General features: G+C 41.1%; 1 protein-coding gene and 1 pseudogene across 3 annotated transcripts in view; one reads left to right on the forward strand and one right to left on the reverse strand.

Annotated features, from left to right (window-relative positions):
• Window positions 1-20912, forward strand: part of cadm4 (cell adhesion molecule 4) — a 248717-nt gene that overhangs the window by 115196 nt on the left and 112609 nt on the right. The gene's annotated exons all lie outside the window — the stretch shown is intronic.
• On the reverse strand, window positions 5462-5580 carry LOC133501576 (5S ribosomal RNA; annotated as a pseudogene).

A 20912-nucleotide genomic window follows, 5' to 3' on the forward strand; every position in this document is an offset into this window, starting at 1 on the left:
AGAAAAGATAACATTTAAATTATTTATGGGAAGTACAGGCTATAGAATTAATTTTATTTAAATTTTTGTCACATTGTAATCTGAACATATTAACTGTTGATGTTAAAATGTGAAAACACACAACGTATGTGACAATTAAAGGGGAATTCCAGTGGTTTGGATTAACAAAGTATCCAATAGGTCATGTCTTATGTACGGTAGCTTGAAAATGTGATGTTACTCCTTTCTCATTTCACGGTGCTTTGACAAGATCTTTATCGGCATTTATGAATTTTCATGGGCGCCTCTATTTTGGTGTGTCACATGACCTATGTTCGTGGATGTGACGTAATAGGAGCAGCAACAAAGGCTCGATTATGATGGGACACAATTATGGCCAGCGCTGATTTCTCAGATATACCCTCATCTGATGAAGAAATAGCAGTATCGGTTGATCGGAAAGACGGAGGAACACTTCAATGCAGATTTGAACCTGTGGCTGTAAATGTTGAATATTCGGATGATTCTTTGGGCGGTAATGACACGGAGTCTGACTACACGGAGGCGCGGGACATAAGTGCGTAAACAAAGGCCTCCGGAGCTCGCTCTCGCGTCATTCCCGTCCAAAGAACCATCCAAAAATTCTACATTATTTACAGCCACAGGTTCAAATTGTATGGATGTATTCCTCCGTCTCCCCGATCAACCGATACTGCTATTTCTTCATCAGATGAGGATAAATCGGAGAAATCAGTTTCCCAATGTAAGCAACCCTTTGTTGCTGCTCCTGTTACGTCACATCCACGCACGTGGGTCATGTGACTCACCAAAATGGTGGCGCCCATGAAAATTCGTAATTGCCAATAAAAATCTTCTCAAAACACCATTAAATGAGAGAGGATTAACATCCCATTTTCAAGATACAGTACATATGAGATGACCTATTGGATATATTGTTAATCCAAACCACCAGAATTGCCCTTTAAAAATGAAGGAAGTAGTGATTTTTACAAATTTTTTTTAGTACGTAATTGTAAAATTAGGTCAAACAATCACACCATTTTGACTTTGTCTAAGATGAGAAGTAAAAATACAAAAAGAGGTTAACCCCTGCTAATGTTAAGATGTAAAAAGAATAAAACGGTTTTGACTTTGACGAGGCATGGGTTGTTATCAGAGTGTGATGGGCCGAAAACCGTGAGCAAAAACGATGGGCTTTCACGGAATTGCAATTACAGCTTGAAACTGTGTTATTTTCAAATGTTTAGTTACTGGACCCAACGTACCGAATAATGTTAGCTGTGCTAGTTAGTTTGTTGATTCTATAGTTTTTATTTTCACAATTGTAGACATATTTACTTATGTAGCTGGTTCCAAATATTGATTTCAAGACAGTGTTATAGTATTATATTAATGTTACCTTGAATTTGCGACAGCCTCGTAAGTGGGATATTGTATTCCCTTCTATATCTGCCACCCGTCATAAACACATTTTGTGTATCCTTCCTTTACCAAGATAAAATCAAAGGATCCGAGTATCCAAGTAACAAAAAAAAGACAACTTTTTTGACTAGTTGGGAGGATGGCACTCTCACTGATTCGTCGCACAAACTACAGGAGGGGTGAAAAGTTAGTGAGGTGGGATACAAATAAGGGGGATACCACAGTTGATGATGTACTTTCAGCCATTTAGAGCACTCGCATGGAGCTGCTGTAATCCACAACTCTCACTCCGACGCTCACCTGGAAATTTAAACTAACCAACTAAACCAACACCACTCCAGCTCCTGATGTCTTGGTCATGACCCACAATAAACCCGTAAGACAAGGTACCGCTGTACAAACACTGTATTTCTTTTAATCCTGTAAGGAATGAGACGAGTAAACTTGCACATCTAGATCTATAAAGATAATGTGTGCGGAATGATAATCAAACCCCCCCCCCCAACCACCACCACCACGACCCCAAGTAAACTGAGTACATAACAGTTTAACAAAGGCAGAGTGCACGGAGGGTGACAAAGACAAATGAAGAGAGCGAGCAAAGCACATGGCGAGCGTGAGATGAACGCCGGGAACAAACACCTCGAATGAAGATGAAGAACAGCGACGGCTGAGGGATGGCGGCGATAAAGCGCAAGATACCCGACGTGGTCATCGCACGCCTGGGCCCGGGCCTGCAAGTGGCCGCTTAGTGACGGCGGTGCTCCTGGCGTCGGAGGGGACGTAGGGCATTAGTGTCACCACGGCAACTGGCTCTCCTCCAGCTGTTGCCAGGCGCCTGTCTCCATGGAGATACTTATGATGGGGGGCTCCGGGGGGGGGGGGCACAGGGAGAGAATGACAATGAGGTAAAGGGCTATCCTGTGTGTGTGTGTGTGTGTGTGTGTGTGTGTGTGTGCGCGTGTGTGTGTGCATGCGTGGCTGTATTAAAAGCATTTTTCAAGGCAACATAATTAAATTAATACAAATTGGTGACCACTGTGGGCGTGTGTGCGTTTCAAGTCTGTCATCCTAAATATATTTATGTATTCAATTTTAAATGCATTTTTTTAAAAATCTGAGCACATGACCCTTATGAGGATAAGGAAAATTTGGCCTCGCCTGTGTTTGCATGAATTTCTGGTTGCATGTTCTTCCAGTGCCTGCGTGGGTGTTCTCCGGGTACTCCCACATCTCAAAAATTGTAGGTTGATTGAAGACTAAATTGTCTGCAGATGTGAATATGAGTGGGAATGGTTGTTTGTTAATATGTGGCCTCTGACTGGCTGGCGACCATTTTTTGTAATAAAAAAAAAAAGAGCATTTTCAAAAGTTTTTAAATATTTTAAAATATGATTGATAGAAGGGTAGCAATTAATCGCTTCACAAACAGTCGACAACTGTATTTTTAATCAATTAATTAACCAAACCCTCTGATTTAAGCCTGTCATTAGTAAATGTTCTCCGATTTGTGTAGTCCTCCAAACCTCCAAATTCAGAACTCTGTGGCAGAAATGCTAATCAGTAGGGAACTATGCTGCCTCAAATCATCATTATTATTTTCATTATTTTTCTGTTTGAATCGCATTCAACTCTATAGATGTCTTGTAAGTATATTATTACATGTATATAATCATACAAAAGATGTCGGTAAAACACTTTATCTGAAATAATGTTGAATTTGACATTGTAACAGGTGTATAGACCTTGAAGCACAGCCCATTTTTACATAACCTAGTAAAGATAGAAAGACGCCTGCACACATTAACAATATCTTATTCTTCATATCTCCCACTCTGAAGTGTGATCACATATTGCCACTCACAATGTTGTTAAATGTTTTCTAGAATCGAACAGACTTGTGCCAAAACAAAGAAGCACCCAGCATGTAGTAGCAATGGGATCCAGATCTCTGAGGCCTATCTGTGCCATTGTTAGCTAGCGCTTCTGTGTCTGTGCCGTGTTTGTAATGAGTTGCATTGTTGTTGAAAAACAGTACTGTGCAATCACCCAGCATGAAGACTTGCTACATTCAAAGATAAGAAAAATCTACCCCTTTTATTTTGTCCCAATTTGGCCTCTTCACAACTAAGGACGACAAATGCTAGACTATCTAATGTTTTAAATCTTTCAGTGTTCATTGTTTCCAGCCATAAATCTTTAAATTTGTGGGGATAGCCTCTGACGTCCCGAGTCATGACTGCGTATTGTGACCTGAGCCTGTATTTCCCTGATCAAGAAGCGGCCATAAATAAAAACAAATATAACGACAGCAAGTATTCATCAAGTCTTTATGAACAATATCATCATTGTAAGAGACTCCTGCTTCTGGCTTCTTTGGCAACACCCGAGAAACTTGGGCACAATATATCCAGTGGTGTTTCTTCTTGGCTTTGATCATGTGTGATCGCGCAAGATTTCTGTCTTGGAGGATGACATTCCAGATCATTAGTGGAGCAGAATCTTTTTTTGTGTGTGGTGTTGTGTTGACATTATCATAGCAAACCTCACACAGAATGACCAGATTTGTTAAATGCCTGATGTTTCATCTTCTTGGTGGGTCTATAAGAGATAAACAGTTTTAAGATTAGAAAAATCCTCTTGTGTGTACCAGCCCTTGGGTTCTGCCCCAGTCACGATGCTAACAAAATACAAACTCACCATTGGCGTAATGCTGTGTTGGGTGGGATGAGAGCTGACTAACTTGAATAAGACCCTAAAAAAGGCCTGATCTTTTCAGTAGAGTGTGTTATAGTTCTCGTGTCTTAGGATATCTAGATGAAAGAATCTAACAGACGGTAAATGAGCCTCTTTCGATTTAATAAGATTCTCGATTTGACATTGAAGATGAACACAAGGGAGGAGTTTTCATAGACTTGACTTCAGCTACCTAAGTTCATTAGGAAACAGCCGATAGCGTTCTAAATCAATATGGCTGCTTCTTTCCTATAGATCCATAAGATCTAAAAATGTCAAAATTCTGCTGGGAAATTGTAAAGGACCGACAGCACATGAGCATTAATCCTTGGAATTCTTTTCTCTGCCAGTGGTCAGTTTTCATAATGCTACCATCCATACAGACAAAAGATCAAAATAGCTCCAGAATCATCTATCGATACATCCATTTTCTGAGCTGCTTATCCTCACAAGGGTCCCAGGAGTACTGGAGCCTATCCCACCCATTTTCGGGCAGGAGGCGGGGCACACCCTGAAAGGGTTGCCAGTCAATCACAGGACCAGTGGCGATAAAATATTGTTTTACAGCTTGGCAATTTGTTTGTTTTACGTAAATCAACTGAGATACCCTGAACATATCTCACCTATTACCTTGATTTCCAGGTACAGACTGAAACGTAGTGTACTAAACTGCAAAGGTAAAGACTAAAACTCACTTTCACTGTTGATTATTAACTCAATTGAAATATCTGACTTTGCTCAACAACAACAACAAAAAAAGTTTCTCTGTCCACAAAATAGATCCTCTCTTTTATTTGCTTTTGGAGTGCTTATACTAGGACGAAAATGAAATCACTGGGCACACAAACAAAACCTTGTGCTCTCATCAGTGGTTATCCAGCGCAATAGTGCAGTTATTTGGCTAGCTGCGCCTGCCCTCCGAAACCCACCTTGCCTTCAGTTAACAACATGACAGCTACTGTGTGGACTGGGCTTTTTGTCGGCATGCCTCTTTTGAGTGCTTCATTGTCGTGGTGTAAAGAAATGCCCTGCAACAGCCCTGTGGGATTCATCCCAGGGACTGGAGGCTTGTAAGGGACATGATGTATTTTTGGATTTTTGTATTGCAGGTATGTGTAGTCATAAGGAAGATGCTAGACCAAGTAGCAAGCATCTTTGCAGTTCATTTTTCTCCATATCCACCCTACTTCTTCTTTTCCTTTCAGCTTGTCCCGTTAGGGGCCGCCACAGCGTGTCATCTCAGATGAACGCATATTTGTTTGGCACAGTTTTATGCCGAATGCCCTTCCTGACGGAAGCACCCAGTATTCAGCACCCAGTATTCCCAGGCGGTCTCCCATCCAAGTACTAACCAGGGCCAAACCCGGTTAGCTTCCAAGATCTGACGAGATCGGGTGTTCTCACGGTAGCATGGCCGTAAGCCCTCCATATCCACTCTACAAGTCCCGAAAGTCTCAGTCAATCAAGATGTCAACCGCAGAAATTTCAATTCTCACGAAAAGTACAGACTGTATATCTGAAAAGCATGAAGTGCAGTATTTGCTTAAGTACGCATCTGCCCTTCCCTCGCGAGCGCCCCATGCCCACCTTCTACCATGGCAGTCTTGTTTTTTTATTTTTATTTTTTTATTTTATGGCAAGTTGTCGACAGCATGCCAGTTTGTGTCATTTAGCTATCAAAACACACAGCTCCCCAGAGCTTTTTTGGGTTATTAAAAAATGGAACAGACTTCCCCTGATGCCAGCAGGGGGGCGCAAGTGTGTGAGTACAAGTGTGATTTTCATTTTGACTGCTGAGAGAGGTTGCTATTACCAAAAGTCACCCTGTTTTCCCCGAAAGGAAAAATGAAGTGTGTGTGTGTGTTCAGTGTGTTAAATGTTCCCTTTCATGCTTTGAAAGCATGTCTGTATGTGCGCGCGTGTCCATGTGTCTATTAGTGTAGGCTTGTGTGTTTGTGTGCCTTTATGAGAACTACTAATTTTTAGCTCTAAAATATTTCTCATCTATTGGTTGGAATGTATTTGTTCATATGTGCAATATGCTTGTGTGTATGCTTTGTGCGTGTGTGTGAGATGACAAATAAGCAAAAAAATAGTAACTTCACACCACAAAGAAATTCCGGCACTAATGTGTGTACACATACTTTGTAGGGTTGTAATGATTTGGTCACAATTTGAAAAATGATCACAATTTTTGATCCACCTTTTTTATAATGATGAAAAAAATTGAGGATCGGGGGGGGGGGTATTATGGTCATAAAAATAGATTTTTTTTAATCTTATTTTTATCCGGGCCTTAATAAAATCACGTTCCAATTAACTTCACAAACTTTTTTTGATCTGCACACGTGCACATTTGACGTGCACGTGATTGTTCTAAGGTTTGGTGGCACTGTACATGCACATATGGCACACAGTTGAAAGAGGGTGTCACAGTTCTGCCATTTCAAAGACGACGCGGCTTCATATTTTTTCGGTTCATGTACAAATTCGTTACAGCCCAAATATTTTGGTGAGGTACACGAGTTAGATTTTTTTTGGTGCATGTAATCGATACTTTCCATGTTTTTCTTGGTGATTGTAAGGTTTTTTTTTATGTATTTGAGAAGTTCTTTGTTTTTGGACTTCAAGTTTAAGTGTCAGTGGGAGTTTTTTGGCTGTATGTCAGGTTTTCTCATATGAGTAAGAGATTGTTTTAGTTTTAGTTTTTCCGATGTGTGTGCGTGATAGGTTGTGTTTTGGATGTGAACAGTTTTTCTGTTGTGAGTGTGTGTCTTTTCTGGTGTGATTGGTATTTTGATTTGTGTGAGATGTTTTTGTAAGAGTGGCATTTTTTTTGTCGGTAGAGGTGTGTTTTTTTAATGTGTATCAATGTTGACAGTTATGATTGAAAAAAATATATATTCACACACACACACACACACACCTGAAAAAACTTTTGTATGATACTGTATATCTTATTTCCTCTTACTGGTTCCTGTCAGGTATCGAAATCCCCACTTTCCATGTGTGTATCATTTATCCTTTGGGTCTACATCACTCCCTTGATTAACATTTTTGTTTTGTCATTGATAGAATGACCAAAAAGTTTTTCTGGCCGCTAACATTAGGAATTTGATCACACGATCATTATTTATTTCTTAAGAGAACGTTAAAAGTAAGACCCTTTATCAGAGTTGTCGTGGTGGTCTATTGGCGCATATCGGCTATTTTGTTTATAAATACATATACAGGCGTGTGTGTGTGTGCTCATATCAAGTTTGACAGAAAGCGAAGATGTCAGTGCACACATGAAAAATAAGCACACTTGAATAGAATTATATCTTTAGCTCAATCTGTGGTGCATTAATATTTATGAATTCCCCTTTAATTTTCCACTCATTTACTCAGCGAGCGCGGGGGCATAGGTGTTGTATAGAGCAGACGCTCACGCACAGTCTTAAATTTGTTTGTAGGAGTTTTAACGCTAATTAGTTAGAGTCCAGGGAAAACAATAATTGGGTCCCTGGAGAGAATTTTTGGGATGATAAAGGGATGGATGAAGGAACTGATGAGCTGGTTACAAAAGAGAATCGTGAGGGATTTGAAGGAGTTGTGTTGACACCATTTGACACCTGTGCCCTTCAATCTCATCAACGTGTCCCAGTGCGCTCGGGGCAAGGTGGACACCAAAACCTACTCTACGTCTGCGGGTGGGGAGGGGGGGTTCTTACAAAAATTGCTCAAAAAGTGGCCTTGAGTCTAATAAATACAGGTTCCATTCAAATAAACAAACCCAACTCTCCAAGGTGCATCCAATGACCTGCTTTCTGACATTTGATCTCTCAGTGTGTCATTATCACAACTCAGCTGCCATGGCATCTGTAAAGATGTCCCTGGAATGAAAAAAGAAAGCACAGCTGAACATTTTAACATTAAACTCAAAGAAAGATGAACAAAAACAAATTGGTACAAAATCTAATTTCTTGTATTCAGAACAATGCTTCCCCTTCATAGATGGGACTCTCTTTAATGTAATATTGGGCACGATCAGAAATTTTCGTCAAGTTATTGTCGATGGGGGGTTTGGGCCAGGGCGCCCCCAAATGCTCAGTGTTCTGGTTGAGTGCTAGGTGCTTTCAGTTGTCCCACTTTTCCCCTCTGATCAACACTCCTGGTTAAACGAGTATTTAGATGTAGGAGCATGGTAAGAACAAATTCAACTCATAAACCAAGGTACTCCTGTATAAACATTGTGGAACTTTTAAATCTTCAAATAAAAAGCAGATTATACAACAAGTATTCCAGTCTGTCATTATAAAAACTCCAGCGGGGTAAGCATCGACTTTTTCGACTCGCACGCTGGTTCCTGTCGACGGTGCGTTTGGAAGTCGTGCGGCGTTGCTAACCGATGCTGACAGGACCGCAGCGTTTGAGTGACAGAGAGCTGCGTGTCGGGAGCTGGAGGAGCCCCCACCCCCTCCGCGCCCCCACGACCGTGTCGGGATGCGATCGTGGCTCAGGAGATGTCGGGAGTATGACGTGAAGCGAGAGAGAAGAGGTGACAAAGTGAGACAAACAAGAGCGCGCGATGACAGACGGGCCGCTCGCCAGACGACACAGATTGAAAAGATAACAGCGAGGACAGACACTGCGGTGAAATCCAATGAGGGCCAAGATGATGATGATGACGACGATGAAAAGCAGGACACACATGTCTCTGGCAATCAATGCTTCTATTTATCTCAATGCTGTCCACCTGCTTTCCATGGATTTAATCCCAGTACACACACAAACACACACACCTTTCTCCATCCTCTCCTCATCACCAGCCAGTTTTTCATAACCTCCTGGCAAGTCATCTATTCATTAGTTTTACTTATATCTCATTACTTAACACGTAGAGATGCATCTGCTTACACCGCTGTAGTTTTTATATCCCAGCGTGGCATTAAATAGATGAAGGAAATTCAGAGGGGGTAAAAAAAAAAAAAGAGAGGAAAATGTCTTTATATTATATTATAAATTATATTTCAGACCATGTTTATTGAATGCAGCTGCATTGTAATATGCTAACATTTGAAGGCCGAGCAAAGTGAAATGACGAAAAAACACGCCCGGCCCAATTTTGAAGAAAACAATCAAGAAAATAAAGAAATCATTCTGTTAGAGGTCACTATCAAGTCACTAAATTTGAACAATGCTTAGGGACATACAATTGTAAATTGTAAATCCAACAAAATTATCTGAACTTTGATGAAAGAAGTTGATGGTGAACCAAGCAGTAATAAAACTCCGGACAGCCTGGATGCCAATGTCAAGGGCCCATCTGACCAAAGCTCGAGACTCCTTGAGACCACAAACAGGCCACCCGCGGAACTGCAGGTGACCAACTTTCTATATCACTGACTTTGTGTGTGTTTTAAGAGATATATTTTTTGTTTGAAAAAGACCAAAGTGGTGCTTTAAGAGTATAATTTGTTCTGTTTGCAAAACCATGACACTCATTTAAGTTCATCTTTCACTGTTCAAATGAATGGAAATGCCGTTAATCTGTCTCCCCATAAAAAGTTGTTGCATTTTGTTTTAATCGTGAAAATAATAGTCTACAATATGTACATTAAATGTATTGTAATAACAATCAAATATAATTAATAATTTAAACGATGAAAGAGTTTGTGCATCATGATTAATTCTCCTAGTGTGGAAGAGTTAGCCACCAGGGGCAGTACAATACACTCTTGAAGACAGAAAATCTTTTACCGTAATTTCCGGCCTACAAGCTGCGAGTTTTTTCACATGCTTTCAACCCTGTGGTTTATGTGGTGATGTGGCACTGGCGTTAGCGCGACACAAGTGTTAGCATTAAAATCTTTCTGTGTACCGAGGCTTGTGACCAGTGCGCTAGCGTTAGCGCGGCGCTAGCGTTAAACTCTTTCTGTGTACCGAGGCTTATAACCAGGAGCGCTCTGTAGGCCGGGAAATATGGTCTACTGTTACACCGTAAATTGCAGTAACATTTTTTTTAGTTTTTAAGATGAATGTATATCCTTGAGTGTTTATGTTGAAACATCAAGCAACCTATTAAATTCAACTCGAAGCCGAGCTCCGCCCAGAGCTAATAATAAAAACTCTCAAATTATGCAATCAGTCTTGTATTGTAGCCTTAAAAGATCTTGCGATCTGGTGAATTCCCTATGAGGAAATCATTGACTCCTTGGAAATGGCCTCAATCATTGAAAATAGCCCCTTCAAACAAAAATGGCTGACTACCAGTGTTTTAATGATACGTGTGTGCCGCGTGTCAGTTCGTAAATTGACCATCATAGAATATTCAGTTCATAGTATCTCCCCACCCAAATATGCATTACTTACAATACAAATGGAAATTTTGGGACATATTTTATAGTGGGGGGAGGGAGGTCATTCTCAAGGAGGGTCTGTATGATATACTACATGAGATTTTCTTTTTTTTTCATCAGCCAGAACTAGTTGCAGGTTCTTCAACTTTTCTTAGTCTCCGTCTATCTCGTACACTGGGTTCCAATCGTGTGCTGATTAACTTCATTCCCGAACCAGAACTGGTTCTGGTATGACCCTCTGGAAGTGGCTGCAATCCTCAAATAATGCCAGTATGGCTGACTTCTTTTCACAGCGTATGTTCTCCATTGCTTTTCACACATCCTTTCATGATGAAGATGCGTGTTTAAATTTTGTTTAACTCATATTTGGAATTAACTTATTCGTATAGCGTAAACTCGACCATTACCCTCATGCTAATTTTCCCTCTTTGTTCGGTCGTGCAGCTGCTAATCAACGTCCATGCGAGCTCCCCCGGCCATTAGTCACATTGTCACAGAGTCACCGGAGGTCCCGGCCATGAGCGCCGTGAGCTTGCATATGTCGCCTGCTGCTCACAACTCATCTTCTCATCTCTTGACCTCTCATTCCATCTTTTTGTGTCGAGAACCTCCATCACTGCTCGCTGGCGTAACATCAGGTTTCTTAGCCAAACAGAAGAGTCAATGTAAATCGGGAATGCAGACCAAATCAACGTTATACTTCCCATTGTGGGTTTCCTCACCTCCTCCTCTCTTCCAATCCGTGACGAAATCATATTTTTTTCAAATCAGACATGTAGCAAAGGTGAGAGAAATGAAAAGTGGAAATATCTGTTTTCTAAATGTTTTTAAAGGGCTAACATGTCTTGGAATTTATCTTGTAAAAATTATTGTACCCATAAGATGGTACAGTGATGCCTCGGTTCTCGACCACAATCCATTCCAGAAAATGGTTCGAGAAGTGATTTGTTCGAAAACCGAATCAATATTCCCTATTACAATGAATGGAAAAAGAAATAATGCGTTCCGAGCCTAAAAAAATTGGGCTTTTTTAAGCATTTTTTTTTAGCTTTTCCTGATAATAAACTGAAGAGTAGAAATACATGTATAGTTTAAATACTTTATATAATAAAATAATTTAAGAAATAGATTTATTTTTTGCTTAAAATGTATCCTTTAGTAGTAGAGTACGTTAGGCTGGGAGTGCATTGCCATATCTGTAGCGACTCGGCCCCCAGCCTTGTAAACTTTTTTTTTTATTGACTAAATTGCAGAATAACTTTGAACAAGCAACTTCCCTTCTTTGGAGCCATGATTGGGGGTTAATATGGTAGTCCTCGAACAAAAAAAAAAAAACAGTCACTACCGGGACACGTCTGTGTACAGAGGCTTCATTATACAGAATAACAAACATGCGTTGGTTGCGCCGTGCGCGTTATGTAATTTGTTTTTTTTTTTTTTTTCAGGGGCGTTCGAATTGTCAATAACAAAACGCGTCGTGGGTGGGTCAACTGCTTGCGCTGCACGCGATGTTATTTCCGGGTTTTTTCGGGGGGCAATCAAGTATCGAATTTCATTCGAAAACAGAAGCAAAAAACCCCTCTAAATTTGTTCGAAAACGAGGACCTTCGAGAATCAAGCCTTTACTGTATTAATAACCGGCCCACATCGCTCCTCAACTCATCAAGACCGATCCTCTAATTCACAGGTGTCAAATTGTCATATATCAGAAATGATCATTCTTAGCTAAACAAACATGAACAATAGTTGAAAAACCCATTACAATTAATAACTGGTTCCAAAACGAGTTCCTAAATTTTGTGTGTGAAATGGTGAGGTGCTAACATTAAATTACAACGTGGCCCGCGACAAAAAAAAAAAAAAAAAAGAGTTGACACCCCTCTAACTGGTCTCAGATTTTGCAGTCCTCTATCCCATGGACAACCCTTGCATAAGCTCCCTTCCAATTGCGATTTATTGCGACAAGAACGAATTCTGTGCTTGGGTGCAACACACCAGCCTAAAAACTTCCCCACTACTTGACTCTAAATTTAATTCACAATGCTTTTCTGAGCTCCATTTAGCTCCAAAATAACACAGTCAGGGCTACTTTCGGGGGCATGTTCACATCGTCTTAATGTTGTCTTGGCAACTACAAAGTATGTTCAGGATCAGTGTAAAACCAAGCACTCCTATTTTAATTCTATCATAAGTTGTTCCTTTTTGTCCCCCCCTTTTTTTTTTTAAAAAGTAGTTGACAGTTAAATCTCAGCCTGCGTGTCAGCAGAGCCAATCCATTTATTCTCATTTTTGGATGACTTCTTGAAATTTGCTGACAGTCACATATAGACTCCTGCCAGCCGTATAGAACGTTCAATCAGTTCAAATCTCAGCGAGACAGCGAGCTGGCACCTCACGTCGGATTAGCGGCGAGTGAGCTCTTTATAAAGAATGCAAATACATGGCAAAGCACATCAATTAATTTCCGTCCTGTTGTTGTGAAGCACTAAGGAAGGTATTATTGAAGAGTTTATTGATTCTCATGCGGGCAAACAGCGCTGCCTCTTGCCAGCAAAAGTAGTTTTAGTAGTTATGGAACATTAATTAGACTCTTTGAGAGATGGAAGTGCTACGCATAGTTGTCACTTGGCATTGTCCACAGCAGCTTCAGCTCAATTTTCTTTTATGACGCACATTTCTGTCATTTTCAGGGCGACTTTAAAAAAAACAAAACAACAACAACAGCAAGCCACTAAGTTTAATAAGCTTTATTTGTGAATAACCTATAGTAAATAGTAAAGTATTTTACAATGAGCTTGTGTACATAAGCCTATAAATTGATATGCGCTACACTTTTGGAGGATGACTGGTCATGATGGAAAATGTATTTGATCAAAGACTCCTCTTCTTCTTTTCCTTTCGGCTTGTCCCGTAAGGGTTCGCCATAGCATGTCATCTTTTGCCATCTTAGCCTATCTTCTGCATCTTCCTCTCTAACCCCAACTGCCATCATGTCTTGCCTCACCACATCCATAAACCTTCTCTTTGGTCTTCCTCTCGCTCTTTTGCCTGGCAGCTCCATCCTCAGCATCCTTCTACCAATATACTCACTCTCTCGCCTCTGAACATGTCCAAACCATCGAAGTTTGCTCTCTCGAACCTTGTCTCCAAAACATCCATCTTTGGCTGTCCCTCTAATGAGCTCATTTCTAATCCTACCCAACCTGCTCACTTTGAGCGAGAACCTCAACATCTTCATTTCTGCCACCTCCAGTTCAGCTTCCTGTTGTTTCTTCAGTGCCACCGTCTCTAATCCGTACATCATGGCCGGCCTCACCACTGTTTTGTAAACTTTGCCCTTCATCCTAGCAGGGACTCTTCTGTCACATAACACACCAGACACCTTTCGCCAGCTGTTCCAACCTGCTTGGACCCATTTCTTCACTTCTTTACCACACTCACCATTGCTCTGGATTGTTGACCCCAAGTATTTGAAGTCTTCCACCCTCACTATCTCTTGTCCTTGGAGCTTCACTCTTCCTCCTCTGCCCCTCTCATTCATGTACATATAGTCGGTTTTACTTCGGCTAATCTTCATTCCTCTCCTTTCCAGTGCATGTCTCCATCTTTATAATTGTTCCTCTGCATGCTCCCTGCTTTCACTGCATATCACAATGTCATCTGCGAACATCATGGTCCAAGGGGATTCCAGTCTAACCTCATCTGTCAGCCTATCCATTACCACTGCAAACAGCAAGGGGCTCACAGCTGATCCTTGATGCAGTCCCACCTCCACCTTAAATTCTTCTGCCATTCCTCAAGGCAAATAATGCATCTGTGGTACTCTTTCTAAGCATGAAACCATACTGTTGCTCGCAGATACTTAGTTCTGTCCTGAGTCTAGCCTCCACTACTCTTTCCCATAACTTCATTGTGTGGCTCATCAACTTTATTCCTCTAAAATTCCCACAGCTCTGAACATCCTCTTTGTTCTTAAAAATCGGAACTAGAACACTTTTCCTCGATTCTCCATCTTTTCGCCCGCTCGTATTCTGTTGAATAAGTTGGTCAAAAACTCCACAGTCATCTCTCCAAACTGCTTCCATACCTCTCCCGGTATGTCATCAGGACCAACCGCCTTTCCATTTTTCATCCTTTGTAGTGCCTTTCTGACTTCCCCCTTACTAATCATTGCCCCTTCCTGGTCCTTCACACTTGCCTCTTCAACTCTTCCTTCTCTCTCATTTTCTTCATTCATCAACTTCTCAAAGTATTCTTTCCATCTATTTAGCACACTACTGGCACCAGTCAACACATTTCCATATCTATCCTTAATCACACTTACCTGCTGCACGTCCTTCCCATCTCTATCCCTCTGTCTGGCCTACCTGTAGAGATCCTTTTCTCCTTCTTTCGTGTCCAACCTGGTGTACATGTCTTCATATGCCTCTTGTTTAGCCTTTGCCACCTCTACCTTTGCCCTATGTCGCATCTCGATGTACTCCTTTCGCCTCTCCTCAGTCCTCTCAGTATCCCACTTCTTCTTAGCTAATCTCTTTCCTTGTATGACTCCGTGTATTTTGCGATTCCACCACCAAGTCTCCTTCTCCCCTTTCCTACCAGATGACACACCAAGTACTCTCCTGCCTGTCTCTCTGATTACCTTGGCTGTTGTCGTCCAGTCTTCCGCGAGCTTCTGCTGTCCATCGAGAGCCTGTTTTACCTCTTTCCGAAAGGCCGCACAACATTCTTCCTTTCTCAGCTTCCACCACATGGTTCTCTGCTCTACCTTTGTCTTCTTAATTTTCCTACCCACCACCAGAGTCATCCTACACACTACCATCCAATGCTGTCGAGCTACACTCTCCCCTACCACTACTTTACAGTCAGTAACTTCCTTCAGATTACATCGTCTGCACAAAATATAATCTACCTGCATGCTTCTACCTCCGCTCTTGTAGGTCACTATATGTTCCTCCCTCTTCTGGAAATAAGTGTTCACTACAGCCATGTCCATCCTTTTTGCAAAGTCCACCACCATCCGTCCCTCAAAGTTCCTTTCCTGGATGCCGTACTTACCCATCACTTCTTCTTTTTTTTTTCCAAACTGATCCGAGCAGTGTTTTACTCAATTGTAAATCCTTGTCTATGGTCAACACAGAGCTGACCTAAAGCTTGAGTTTTGCAGCACAGTAACATTTTAAGTACCCACCTTTCATTTAATAGTTTTGGATAAAACTCAAAGGCTTTGACTAGAACTGTCTATGGCACGGACTTCCATTGTATACTGTTGGGGATAGTCAGACTCATTGTATTCGGCTACTTAGAGAGTACTGTAGACGGTCTGAATGTTTTTTGAAGTGGTTCTACTTGAAAGATTCCATGTCTTTTTGGCTGCTCCTAAACTGTACTAGAAAGCCATTTTCCAACAGTCAACCCTCTGTCACCACTCCCCCCCCCCCTTCCCACCAACTGTCTCCCCCCCACTGATACAAATCAATGCAAGTGCTCAGGCCCTTCCTCTCAGCGCACTGTTCTCCTTCCTCCTCTGAATACTTTTACCTCCCGCGGCGTCACTCTCTTTGAAAACTCTCGCCCACCCCCTCAACCGGTCTTTCTGTCTGTCTCTGTATGTGCGTGTTTGTGTGTCCAAAGCCGTCATCTCTGCAGGAAAGTTCATCACAAAACTTTGTGTTCTCTGTTGGCTGACTTTTTTAAATGTCAAGCAAGAGGTAGAGTGCTGTTCTATTCTCTTAAGCAGTTAAGAGGATGCATAAATGGATGTTACGTCTCCCCTTCCCTCTCAAATTACCTTCTATAACTTACACAATGTTCCCTTTAGTGCCATAAGTAACACACGCGCACACACATTCGGAGACACACAATTAGCAAATACCTTTTGGCCCTCCTATGTCAGACACATCCATTTTTTTCTGATGCACGTTGTGGAGGTAATGGCCTTTCTCTCTCTCTCTGTCTCTGTCTCTTCTCTCTCTCTCTCTCTCTCTCTCTCTCTCTCTCTCTCTCTCTCTCTCTCTCTCTCTCACACACACACACACACACACACACAGACGTTTATATATTTATTGTATAGACTATATTTGTTCCATGACCTGGAAAATAACCCGGCAATTATCTCACATCACTGTGGGTTGTGAAAGACTTTTGCCCATCCTGGCGAGCCCCCTGAATGAAGTAATGACTCAACGTGAAGTTGACAAATCGTCCAGCTTGCTTCATAAAAATTAAACAGTAAAACGAGGTGTCGTTCACACTGATGCTTTGGCTAGTTAGCATATCACAGTAATGAATAACTCCACTCTTTGCACAACAACAGTGATGCCTTAAGTTTTATTATTATTATTATTATTTTATTAAGTTTGTGTTCCGTGACCATGCTCGTAATGCCGAAGACTCGTATCTCAAATCATCATTCCAAACATGGATGAAAATTCCATTAATCTGTTCCAGCCTCACCAAAAAATAGAAAGCATTCTATAATACTGTACATTAAAGGGCCACTGTCATGAAATGCATGATTTTTAGTATGGTATTAATGAAAAAACGGCACCCGACATGGACCCATGTGTTTTTTCAACACAAAACATGATTTGACGTATACACCTTTTGGTAACTCCCGCCTTGAAAATCCTCTCCAATATGGCAACCACTTGGATGTCGTCAACTGACACTTCCACAACTTTGCGCATGGGTGACGCACTCTGCGCGAATATTTATTTTTTCATATAGACATTGAAGTGAATAATGTTATATGTATTTTTCATTACAATATCTATTTTAGAATGTTTATAGGGATGAGAGTTGACCTTTAAAAAAATATATATCCATCTATCCATCCATTTTCTGAGCCGCTTATCCTCACAAGTGTTGCGGGAATGCTGGAGCTGACGCCAGGCAGGATACGGGATGTACCTTGAATTGGTTAACAGCCACTCATAGGGGACATATAAACAACCATATGCACTCACATTCACACCCACAGGCAATTTAGAGTCTTCGGTGAACCTACCATGCATGTTTTGGGGAGGTTATGTGGGAGGAAACCGGAGAACCCAGAGAAAATCCATGGAGGCGCGAGGGGAATATCCAAACACTCCACACAGGCAAGTCCTGATTTGAACCCAGATCTTCAGAAATGTGAGACCAATGTGCTAATTAGTCGGCCGCTGTGCCGACAGACGACATTCAATCGAAGGAATTCCACATTTCGTCTCCAATTAACACTGTGCTGCTGTTTCTGCTGCGCACACAGTGGCCACCTGGTGTAATAGAGACAGATATATTAGATGGAGTTCGTCAAAACTCCTCAATAAGCCACAGTAATTAACACTTTTCTTTTGTCCAAAGTAAAAAAATATACGTCTGTGAGTGTCATCTAGTCTGTGGAACACCCATGCGTCGAATGCTCCTGCATGAGCTCCCTTTCAATCACGCTTGGGATAAGAACGAATCCCAACACATGAGCCTAAAAAGTTTTTCTGAGCTCCATTTAGCTGCAAAGTAACACGGTCATGGCTACTTGAACCTAACATGAAACCCGAGTACCCAGAGAAAAGCCACCCAGGCACGGGTAGAGCATTCAAACACGCCACACAGGCGAGGCATGATTTGAACAAGGATCTTCAGAAATGTGATACCGATGTGCTAATTAGTCTGCCGCTGTGCCGACAGACAAAATCCACTCGAATGTAAGAAAAAAATAATCAATAAATTCCACATTTCGTCTCCAGTTAACATTGCGCTGCTGTTTCTGGTGTGCACATTTTGGCCACCTGGTAGTGTATAAAAAAAAGAGATAGATATACTAGATGGAGCAGGTCAAAACTCCTCAATAGGCCACAATAATTCATACTTATTTGCACAAGGTCAAGAATATATATCTGTGAGTTTTCTGATATTTTCAGTTTGCATGTGTTGCTCCACCACGTGTGAAAATATCCATTGCTTGAAGGGTTATAACACTTTGACACCAATGCTATTCGTGAGATAGCCTGTGGTGTTTTTTGGATTGTTTGATAGCATAAGGCTAAATTGACTGATTCACATCCAAACTGTCATTTTTTTAAATAACCAATGTATCACTCTCTTTGTTTTATAATTAATTTGAGCAAAAGAGTACAAATTTACGAGGAATTCTCGAACTATTACATAACAGCAATATCACACTGGAGGTTGTCATGGTGTACTGTACATCCAGATTATCTTCACAGAATCACATCTGTGATATACAGTAGGCAACCACATCCTTCTTTTATGTATACTGCAGTACGTATTCTATGACTTCCTTTTGACAAAATGTAATGAGTCTCTCTTTTCACACGCAACAAAGTAAAACGTGTTTACACGAAGCCCACAATATTATTGAAGCAAAGTGTTAATATTTTACATTGAAATCAACTTAATTCATAATTTCGGGGGTAACTGAGCCATTCAGTTCTGAGCCGCATGCATCCATCAGTGTTAGTGGGGGGAGGGCGGAGCATTTATTGCCTGTCATCTGCTCAACATTCACTCCCTAAGGTCATCCATGATTAGTTTTTACAAACAAAGTAAACAGAGTGGCCCTTCTCTTTTAAACAGTGGCTGCCCTCAGAGAAAGAAGCACTGAAACCAATATAGAAAGTTTTATCAGTATGAGGCATCTGAATCGCTTATGATAGATATATGTGAACATGAACAATGCCCAAACATATAGTATTGTCATCTTTTTGTGGCTCTGTGATGCCAACTGTTAAAAAAAGAAGGCAATTTAGATGTTTCAAGTTTCTATGGCTGCTTATCACTGTCCACTTTGCCATTTAACCGAGTTAGAGGACAATCCTGTTTTGCCGAATGCGGAACTAAGTTGCTCGTACTTGGCTTCCTATTTGATAAACACTGCATCCCTCAAATCATCTTAATTAGAAAGTGCTCTTTTGGAATGAATTCTTATCAGCACTATCCCATATATATTTATTCATAGATAAACGCGTTGTTTTTTGTTTCTTAACTACCCTCGATGAACTTACACAGGTGCATCGGAAAAGTCATAGCATAAATAAATAAGCGGTATAGAACCTTTTGTTCAAAGCATTTGTGTTTGCAATTTGTGGCGTGGTGGAGTGGAGGAAGCAAATTAATGATGCTAATCTACCGCCAAAGAGAGTTTGTTTAATTGAAAAGCCTTTTTGTGGGAAGAAGGAGAAAGGAAGAAAAATAGAAAAACAAAAAATCTTGTGCCTTTGTGTGTGGTCCAGCACGTAGAGGTTTTTTCAACGGGTGAATTTGCAAATAAAGTTGAATTTCACACTTGCTCGGGGGTATCATTTCGAATGCGACAGTGTAAATAACATTAGTTTGTGCTAATGTGTTTTGTGTTTGTGTCGTTATGGATGTCTACCTGGGTTCTTGGTACATATGTGGGGGACACATTTGTTTGCTCACACATTTTTGTACGTTCCTTGTTAGATAGTGTGTGTACAGTATGTGTGACGTGGGGACCATTGTGGAGACTGAATGAGTAGTGCATACAGTCAGGGGTGTCGATCAGGAGAGGAAAAACGTCCTATTTAGTAGCCCCCTGGCTGTCTGGCAGGGGGCCCAAACCAGGGTGTACGGTGGCATTCAATCGTGGATACGTTTGTTTTTTTTTTAAATACACAAAGTACCTCCGCAAAAAATGCTCACGTTCTCCATGTATGTCCATCATGGCCATCATTAAAATACAGTACCGGAGTGGGCCTCAGGGGTCATCAAATATCGAAGTCTTTTACACTGTTGCAATATTATGTTTAAATTCACAACACTTATACATAGAAAAAGACAAACTGTTGTTCAATAGTGATTTAATGAAAATTTACTGCACATGACTGTTCAATAAAAAAAAAAAAAAAACAGTATACTGAATTGTTTAAAAACAGGCGGCATGGTGGCGCAGCTGTAGAGCGTTGGCCTCATAGTTCTGGGGACCGGGATTCAAATCCTGGCCCCACCTGTGTGGAGTTTGCATGTTCTCCCCGTGCCTGTGTGGTTTTACTCCGGGCACTCCAGTGTCCTCTCACATTCCAAAAACACGCATTGAGTGCAGACTCTAAATTTTCCCTAGGTGTGATTGTGAGTGCGACTGTTGTCTGTCTTCGTGAGCATTGTGTTTGGCTGGTAATCAGTTCAGGGTGTACCCCAGCCCCTGCCCAAAGAGAGCTGGGATAGGCTCCAGTACTCCTGCGACCCTCGTCAGGGTAAGCTGCTCAGAAAATGGATGGATAGACAGATGTTTAAAAACAAACACATCTGGAACAGTAAATTCAGATGTACTGCAAATGAAAGTTAAATACTAATTAAGTGTACTTAAAAACAATCAAACTTGGAAAGATGCTATTTAAAAAAAACTGCACTGTACATGAAAAAAATAAAATACTATCCCCTTGATTTAAA

This window comes from Syngnathoides biaculeatus, chromosome 5 (genome assembly GCF_019802595.1).
Source record: "Syngnathoides biaculeatus isolate LvHL_M chromosome 5, ASM1980259v1, whole genome shotgun sequence".
In the NCBI taxonomy this organism is placed as follows: Eukaryota; Metazoa; Chordata; class Actinopteri; order Syngnathiformes; family Syngnathidae; genus Syngnathoides; species Syngnathoides biaculeatus.